This window comes from Musa acuminata, unplaced genomic scaffold, assembly GCF_036884655.1.
Source record: "Musa acuminata AAA Group cultivar baxijiao unplaced genomic scaffold, Cavendish_Baxijiao_AAA HiC_scaffold_1126, whole genome shotgun sequence".
Taxonomy (NCBI): Eukaryota; Viridiplantae; Streptophyta; class Magnoliopsida; order Zingiberales; family Musaceae; genus Musa; species Musa acuminata.
Window position 1 is genome coordinate 1,182,318 of NW_027021339.1, and position 7,500 is coordinate 1,189,817.

The window sequence follows — 7,500 nt, forward strand, 5'->3', positions numbered from 1 at the left end:
CAGCCCACTTTGTAACCTCTCGCAGGTCCCGAAGGACCTGTAAAAGAGAAAGAGAGTTAGATCGAAAGAACGAGCAACGGACACGTCCCGAAGTCTCGCGAAAAGGAAAGCTTTACAAGCAATTCGTCGAACACCTTGTGTGCACAAGAGAAAAGAGGGAGAGGGGGAAAAACAAGGCTTTCAAGGATGAACGAACAGCTGCAAGCCCACAAACAGCCGCTCACCTGGTCCCGGACGCAACACCAAGTTCCCGTAAAGGTCACGTACGAACTTGCGAAAGAGTGTTCAACGCCCGGTATATAACCGAAGCCCCATCCAGCCATGTGCCACCCGGGGGGTTCCTGGGTGCTGAGATGGCTGACGTTTTGGTGAGCGGAGGCAGCACTCCGCTCACCTCCCGCGGCACGCGAAAACGAAGCCGTTTTGGGCTGTTTTGGGGCTGTTTTGCTCGGTTCGGTGAGCGGTCGCTTTGCAACGCTGCAGCTTGTTCGAACTTACATATTTACAAGCAAAATGACCCAAAACCATGAGAAAACATGCTGTTGGGCAGCTGTACATGCGGGTGTGAGCGACGAACGGTTCGTTGAACGGAGTTGTTGCGGGTGCGCGACGACCGTTCGTGACATTCTCCCCCACTTAAACTGTCGACGCCCTCGTCGACGCTTGTTGGTAGGTGTTGATGACTTCTTCTTCATGTCGCAGGGCGTCTTCAGGCTCCCAACTGGCTTCAGTTCGGGGAAGCTTTCGCCACTTCACCAAGTACTCTGTCTGTTCCGCTCCGTTGGGTAGCTTTATCTTGCGATCCGCCAGAATGGTTTCCACTCGCTTCTCGTAGGAGGCTGTGATGGGAGGTAGCCGAGTTGGAACACTTCGAGAAGCGTCTTGCGGATCTGAATGGTAGGCCTTCAGGTTGCTGGCGTGAAGAACGTTGTGAATTTTGAACCACGCCGGCAGCTGCAACTTGTAAGAAACATTGCCTACCCTGCTGATAATTGGGAAGGGCCCTTCATACTTACGCACCAATCCTTTGTGGACTCTTTTCCTGAAGAATTGGAGTGATGCTGGTTGGAGCTTTACCAACACCAAATCGCCAACTTTGAACTCCTGTGGTCGCCTTCCCAAATCTGCCCACTTCTTCATCCGTTTTGCCGCCTTCTCCAAGTAAGCCCGCGCAATATCGGCATTTCGATGCCACTCCTTTGCGAAATGGTAGGCTGATGGACTACTCCCAGTATACCCAATAGCCATAGTGTGCGGAGTCGACGGTTGTTGTCCTGTGATAATTTCGAAGGGGCTCTTGTTGGATGCAGAGCTCCGCTGCAAGTTGTAGGAGAATTGGGCGATGTCCAACAGCTTCACCCAATCTCGTTGATTGGCACTCACGTAGTGCCGGAGATACTGCTCTAAGAGCGAATTTATTCTTTCAGTCTGACCATCCGTCTGGGGGTGGAGGCTTGTAGAGAAGTATAACTTTGATCCCAACAATTTGAATAGCTCGGTCCAGAACCGTCCCAGAAACCGAGCGTCTCGATCACTAATGATATTGTGTGGGACTCCCCAATACTTCACTACACCCTTCATCATCAGTCTGGCCGCCTCTTCAGCTGAACAGTGTAGGGGAGCAGCAATGAAAGTTGCATACTTTGAAAACCGATCGACCACTACAAGTATCGATCCAAGTCCCCCTACAGGTGGCAAGCTTGATATGAAGTCTAAGGAAATGCTCTCCCAAGGCCTTTCTGGTACGGGCAACGGCTCCAAAAGTCCCACCGGCTTCCGCTGCTCCACCTTGTCTTGTTGGCAAGTAAGGCATGTTCGAACATACTCCTCCACATCAATCCCCATTTTTGGCCAGTAGAAGGCCCTCTCCACGAGAGCCAACGTTCTGTGAATGCCGGGGTGTCCAGCCCAAAGGGAATCGTGACACTCTTTCAAGAGTTCACGCCTTAGATTGTCCACTCGGGGAACATAAACCCTATTCCCTTTTGTGTAAACAAGTCCCTCCTGGACCCAAAATCGTCGTGCCTTGCCTTCTTTGATGAGCTGCATCAGGATAACTGCCTGGGGATCACTATACAGTCCATCTCTGATTCGGGAAAGGAAGGTTGAGTGTAACTGACTTGCTTGGCCTCTGCCCTCCAGTTGTGCAGCATTCACGCACTCCACCTTCCGACTCAGCGCATCGGCCACGACATTCGCCTTCCCGGGCTTATATTCCATTGCCATATCAAATTCAGCCAGGAAGTCCTGCCACCGTGCTTGCTTTGGGGAGAGCTTCTTCTGAGTTTGGAAATAACTCAGGGCGATGTTGTCTGTCCTCAGCACAAATCGCGACCCGAGGAGGTAGTGTCGCCAAACTCGTAGGCAGTGGATCACCGCTGTCATCTCCTTCTCATGCACTGGATACCGCCTCTCGGTCTCGTTGAGTTTGCGGCTCTCGTAGGCCACCGGATGACCTTCTTGCATGAGTACTCCACCAATAGCAAAGTCCGAAGCATCTGTATGGACTTCAAAGGGCTCTCCATAGTTTGGCAATTTGAGCACTGGTTCTTCCAAAACAGCAGCCTTTAGATCTTGGAATGCTATCTCACATCTGTCAGACCACTTCCAAGGCTGCTCCTTCTTCAGCAACTCCGTCAGTGGAGTTGCCCGCTTCGAATATCCCGCGATGAAGCGTCGGTAGTAGTTGACGAAACCAAGGAAGGATCTCAACTCTGGCACCTTCTTTGGAGTTCGCCATTCCGCAACTGCTTGCACCTTCGACTTGTCCATCCGGATGGAGCCATCACCGATTCGGTGCCCCAAGAACAGGATTTCAGTTTGAGCAAAGTAGCATTTCTCCCTTTTTACGAACAAAGTGTTCTCCCTGAGAACCTTGAAAATCGTCCGAAGGTGCTTGACGTGCTCCTCGAGCGTTTGGCTGTAAACGACGATGTCGTCCAAGTAGACGACCACGAACTTATCCAAATACTCCTTGAATAGCTGGTTCATGAGGGTACAGAATGTTGCCGGAGCGTTGGTTAAGCCGAAAGGCATCACCAAGAACTCAAACGCTCCATATCTGGTCACACATGTAGTCTTTGCTTCATCGCCTTCAGCAATGCGCACCTGCCAATACCCCGACCGAAGGTCGAGTTTTGAGAAATACTTTGCCTTGCCCAATTGGTCGAACAAGTCCGCGATGAGCGGGATGGGATACTTGTTCTTCACTGTTACTTTGTTGAGGGCTCGGTAGTCGACGCATAATCGGAGACTCCCATCTTGTTTCTTCTGAAAGAGAACTGGAGCTCCGAAAGGTGCTTTTGAGCTGCGGATGAGACCACCGCTTAGCAGTTCACCTAACTGCTTTCTGAGTTCTGCCAACTCTGGCGGGGGCATGCGATAGGGTGGTCTCGCTGGAGGCTTCACTCCTGGCTCCAGCTCAATACTGTGATCCACGCCTCTGCGTGGCGGAAGAGTCTTCGGCAACTCAGGTGGCATAACGTCTTTGAACTCCTTCAGGACGTTGGCCACCACAGCAGGTTCTTGAATGGCTTCTTCATTGAGTGGCTCTAGCTTCATAGCAGCCACGAATGTTAGTTCGCCCTTTCGCACCCCTTTCTTCAATTGTAATGCCGAAATATGTTGGGGCTCCTTGGTTCCTCTCCGAGAGACGGGCACCACACAGGGGTCATCGCCTCCCATCATACATAGGGAATTCAAGAATGGCATCGGCACCAACTTCGCCGCGTGCATAAACTCCATTCCAAGAATCACTTGGAAGTCGTCTAGTGGCACGGCCATCATGTTGGTGGTTCCGCTCCAAGTCCCGATTCTGATGGGAACTCCCTTTGCCAATCCGGAGATTCGCCTGGCCTCCGAGTTCACTGCTTTCATTCGGCTTGGGCTCTTCTCCAATGTCAATCCAAGTCGCTGTGCTTCACGATCGGCTATGAAGTTGTGGGTAGCGCCCGTGTCCACCATTGCACGGGTCGTTTGGCCATTCAGCTTGATGTCCACATACATCAGTTCACTACTTCCTGCTTTTTGTGCCTTCGTCTTCGTGTTCTCCCCCACTTGACCCCGCATAGCGTTCAACAAACGCATTGCTCCCATTCGGGGTCCTTGCGACTCTTCATCGTCGCTGCTGGATTCAGAACTGCTTGAGCTAAGGGCAACAGCTTTGCCCTTGTCCGATCGGGGAGGGTGGATGGAAGCTGTCAAAGCGTTGAGTGCCTGCTTCTGTGGGCACTCCCTTACCATGTGCGGTCCTCCGCACAAGAAGCATCCTCCAGGTTTTGAGGCCTTGCCTTTTGGATTCGGCCCTTTGTGGGAGCTCTTCTTCTTCTGTTCGCCCCCGAGCTCCTTCCCTCGAGAATGTTTTTGAGGGCGATTGCTTGAAGATTGTTTCCTTCTCGCTGGGTCTTCGGAGGAAACGAAGTCGGTGAGCCTTTCTGCAGCTGCAATTGCCCCGACCACGTCGGTAACATTCCTTCGATTCAGCTCTTGCTGAGCCCATGGTTTCAAACCATCAAGGAAACTGAACAACTTGTCCTTCTCGGACATGTCCTGTATGTCCAGCATCAGTGCAGAAAACTGCTTTACATAGTCTCGGATGGTGGTACTTTGGCGGAGTTGTCTCAACTTCCTTCTTGCGACGAACTCTGTGTTCTCCGGTAGGAACTGAGTTCTCAACTCCCGCTTCAAGTCTTCCCATGTGTCGACTCGACACCGACCTTGTTGGATCTCCTCCCAACGAGTTCGCCACCAAAGTTTCGCATCTCCATTCAGATACATTGTTGCTATAGAAACTTTGGTATCTTCAGAATCGGGCCTCGTAGCTCGGAAGTATTGTTCCATGTCGAACAGAAAGTTCTCGAGCTCCTTGGCATCTCTGGCCCCTCCGTATCCATGGGGCTCAGGTGCCCTCAAGTTTTGTGGCGGTGCAACGCGGGTGTTGCCTCCTCCCGCATTTAGCGTTCTTGTGAGCATAGCCACCTTTGCCGTGAGTTCCGCGACAACGTCTTGTAAGTGCAGCACGGAGTCCTTGGTGTCATCGGACAGTCGGTCGACTAGGGCCTCGACCTTGTCGATCCTGGACTCCGCTTCCTCTTGCGAGCTCTCTACCCCAACAAGTCTTTGTTGGCCATGGTAGAGTTCCTCCATGCTCGCTTCAAGAACATCCAGGCGGGTTTCCGCCGTCGTGAGTCTCTCCTTATGACTCTTTTTCCCAGTTAGCGCACCAGATTGCGCTTCCTCCGCTCGCGGAGAGTTGCCAACTTCTCGCTCATCCTGTTCGCTGCCGCGATCCTCATGAGCGGCTCCAACAGCATGAGAGCGAGTGTGCACATGCAGCCCACCTGCGGCTGCTTGGGGCAAGGGTCCGGCCTGCCCCGTCTTGCTTGATTCGCCACGATGCTTTGCCATGGCGAAGTTGCGAAGTTCGTTCGCTGTTCGATCGAAGAGCTTGCCCGCTCTGATACCACAATGTCACGACCTTAGCTGGAATTGCCTAAGGCGTGCGGCACCCTTGCGGCCAAAGACGCGAACTTAGCTTGCGTTGCCTAAGTCGCGAGTCACCCGTGCGGCAAAGACGCGAACTTAGCTTTGCCTTGCCTAAGTCGCTCTTCGCCCTTGCGATCTTGCTCCGCAAGGATCAGCCCACTTTGTAACCTCTCGCAGGTCCCGAAGGACCTGTAAAAGAGAAAGAGAGTTAGATCGAAAGAACGAGCAACGGACACGTCCCGAAGTCTCGCGAAAAGGAAAGCTTTACAAGCAATTCGTCGAACACCTTGTGTGCACAAGAGAAAAGAGGGAGAGGGGGAAAAACAAGGCTTTCAAGGATGAACGAACAGCTGCAAGCCCACAAACAGCCGCTCACCTGGTCCCGGACGCAACACCAAGTTCCCGTAAAGGTCACGTACGAACTTGCGAAAGAGTGTTCAACGCCCGGTATATAACCGAAGCCCCATCCAGCCATGTGCCACCCGGGGGGTTCCTGGGTGCTGAGATGGCTGACGTTTTGGTGAGCGGAGGCAGCACTCCGCTCACCTCCCGCGGCACGCGAAAACGAAGCCGTTTTGGGCTGTTTTGGGGCTGTTCTGCTCGGTTCGGTGAGCGGTCGCTTTGCAACGCTGCAGCTTGTTCGAACTTACATATTTACAAGCAAAATGACCCAAAACCATGAGAAAACATGCTGTTGGGCAGCTGTACATGCGGGTGTGAGCGACGAACGGTTCGTTGAACGGAGTTGTTGCGGGTGCGCGACGACCGTTCGTGACAGGGTGGCACAGGGCTGGATGGGGCTTTCGTATAGCAGGGACGGTGCTGCCTCTCGCTTCGCTCGCTGTCCGCCGCTCGCCGCTCGCTCGTGCAGCCAAAAATGGCCAGTTTTGGCCCGTTTTTGGGCCGTTTTGGCCAGTTTTTGGCCTGTTCTTGCATTGCGCGGTGACCGTCGAGAGCGGAGCAAAACGTCAGCCATCTCAGCACCCTGGAACCCCCCGGGTGGCACAGGGCTGGATGGGGCTTTCGTATAGCAGGGACGGTGCTGCCTCTCGCTTCGCTCGCTGTCCGCCGCTCGCCGCTCGCTCGCGCAGCCAAAAATGGCCAGTTTTGGCCCGTTTTTGGGCCGTTTTGGCCAGTTTTTGGCCTGTTCTTGCATTGCGCGGTGACCGTCGAGAGCGGAGCAAAACGTCAGCCATCTCAGCACCCTGGAACCCCCCGGGTGGCACAGGGCTGGATGGGGCTTTCGTATAGCAGGGACGGTGCTGCCTCTCGCTTCGCTCGCTGTCCGCCGCTCGCCGCTCGCGCAGCCAAAAATGGCCAGTTTTGGCCCGTTTTTGGGCCGTTTTGGCCAGTTTTTGGCCTGTTCTTGCATTGCGCGGTGACCGTCGAGAGCGGAGCAAAACGTCAGCCATCTCAGCACCCTGGAACCCCCCGGGTGGCACAGGGCTGGATGGGGCTTTCGTATAGCAGGGACGGTGCTGCCTCTCGCTTCGCTCGCTGTTCGCCGCTCGCCGCTCGCTCGCGCAGCCAAAAATGGCCAGTTTTGGCCCGTTTTTGGGCTGTTTTGGCCAGTTTTTGGCCTGTTCTTGCGTGGTGCGGTGACCGTCGTGAGCGGAGCAAAACGTCAGCCATCTCAGCACCCTGGAACCCCCCGGGTGGCACAGGGCTGGATGGGGCTTTCGTATAGCAGGGACGGTGCTGCCTCTCGCTTCGCTCGCTGTTCGCCGCTCGCCGCTCGCTCGCGCAGCCAAAAATGGCCAGTTTTGGCCCGTTTTTGGGCTGTTTTGGCCTGTTTTTGGGCTGTTCTTGTGTGGCGCGGTGACCGTCGTGAGCGGAGCAAAATGTCAGCCATCTCAGCACCCTGGAACCCCCCGGGTGGCACAGGGCTGGATGGGGCTTTCGTATAGCAGGGACGGTGCTGCCTCGCGCTTCGCTCGCTGTTCGCCGCTCTCCGCTCGCTCGCGCAGCAAAAAATGGCCAGTTTTGGCCCGTTTTTGGGCTGTTTTGGCCAGTTTT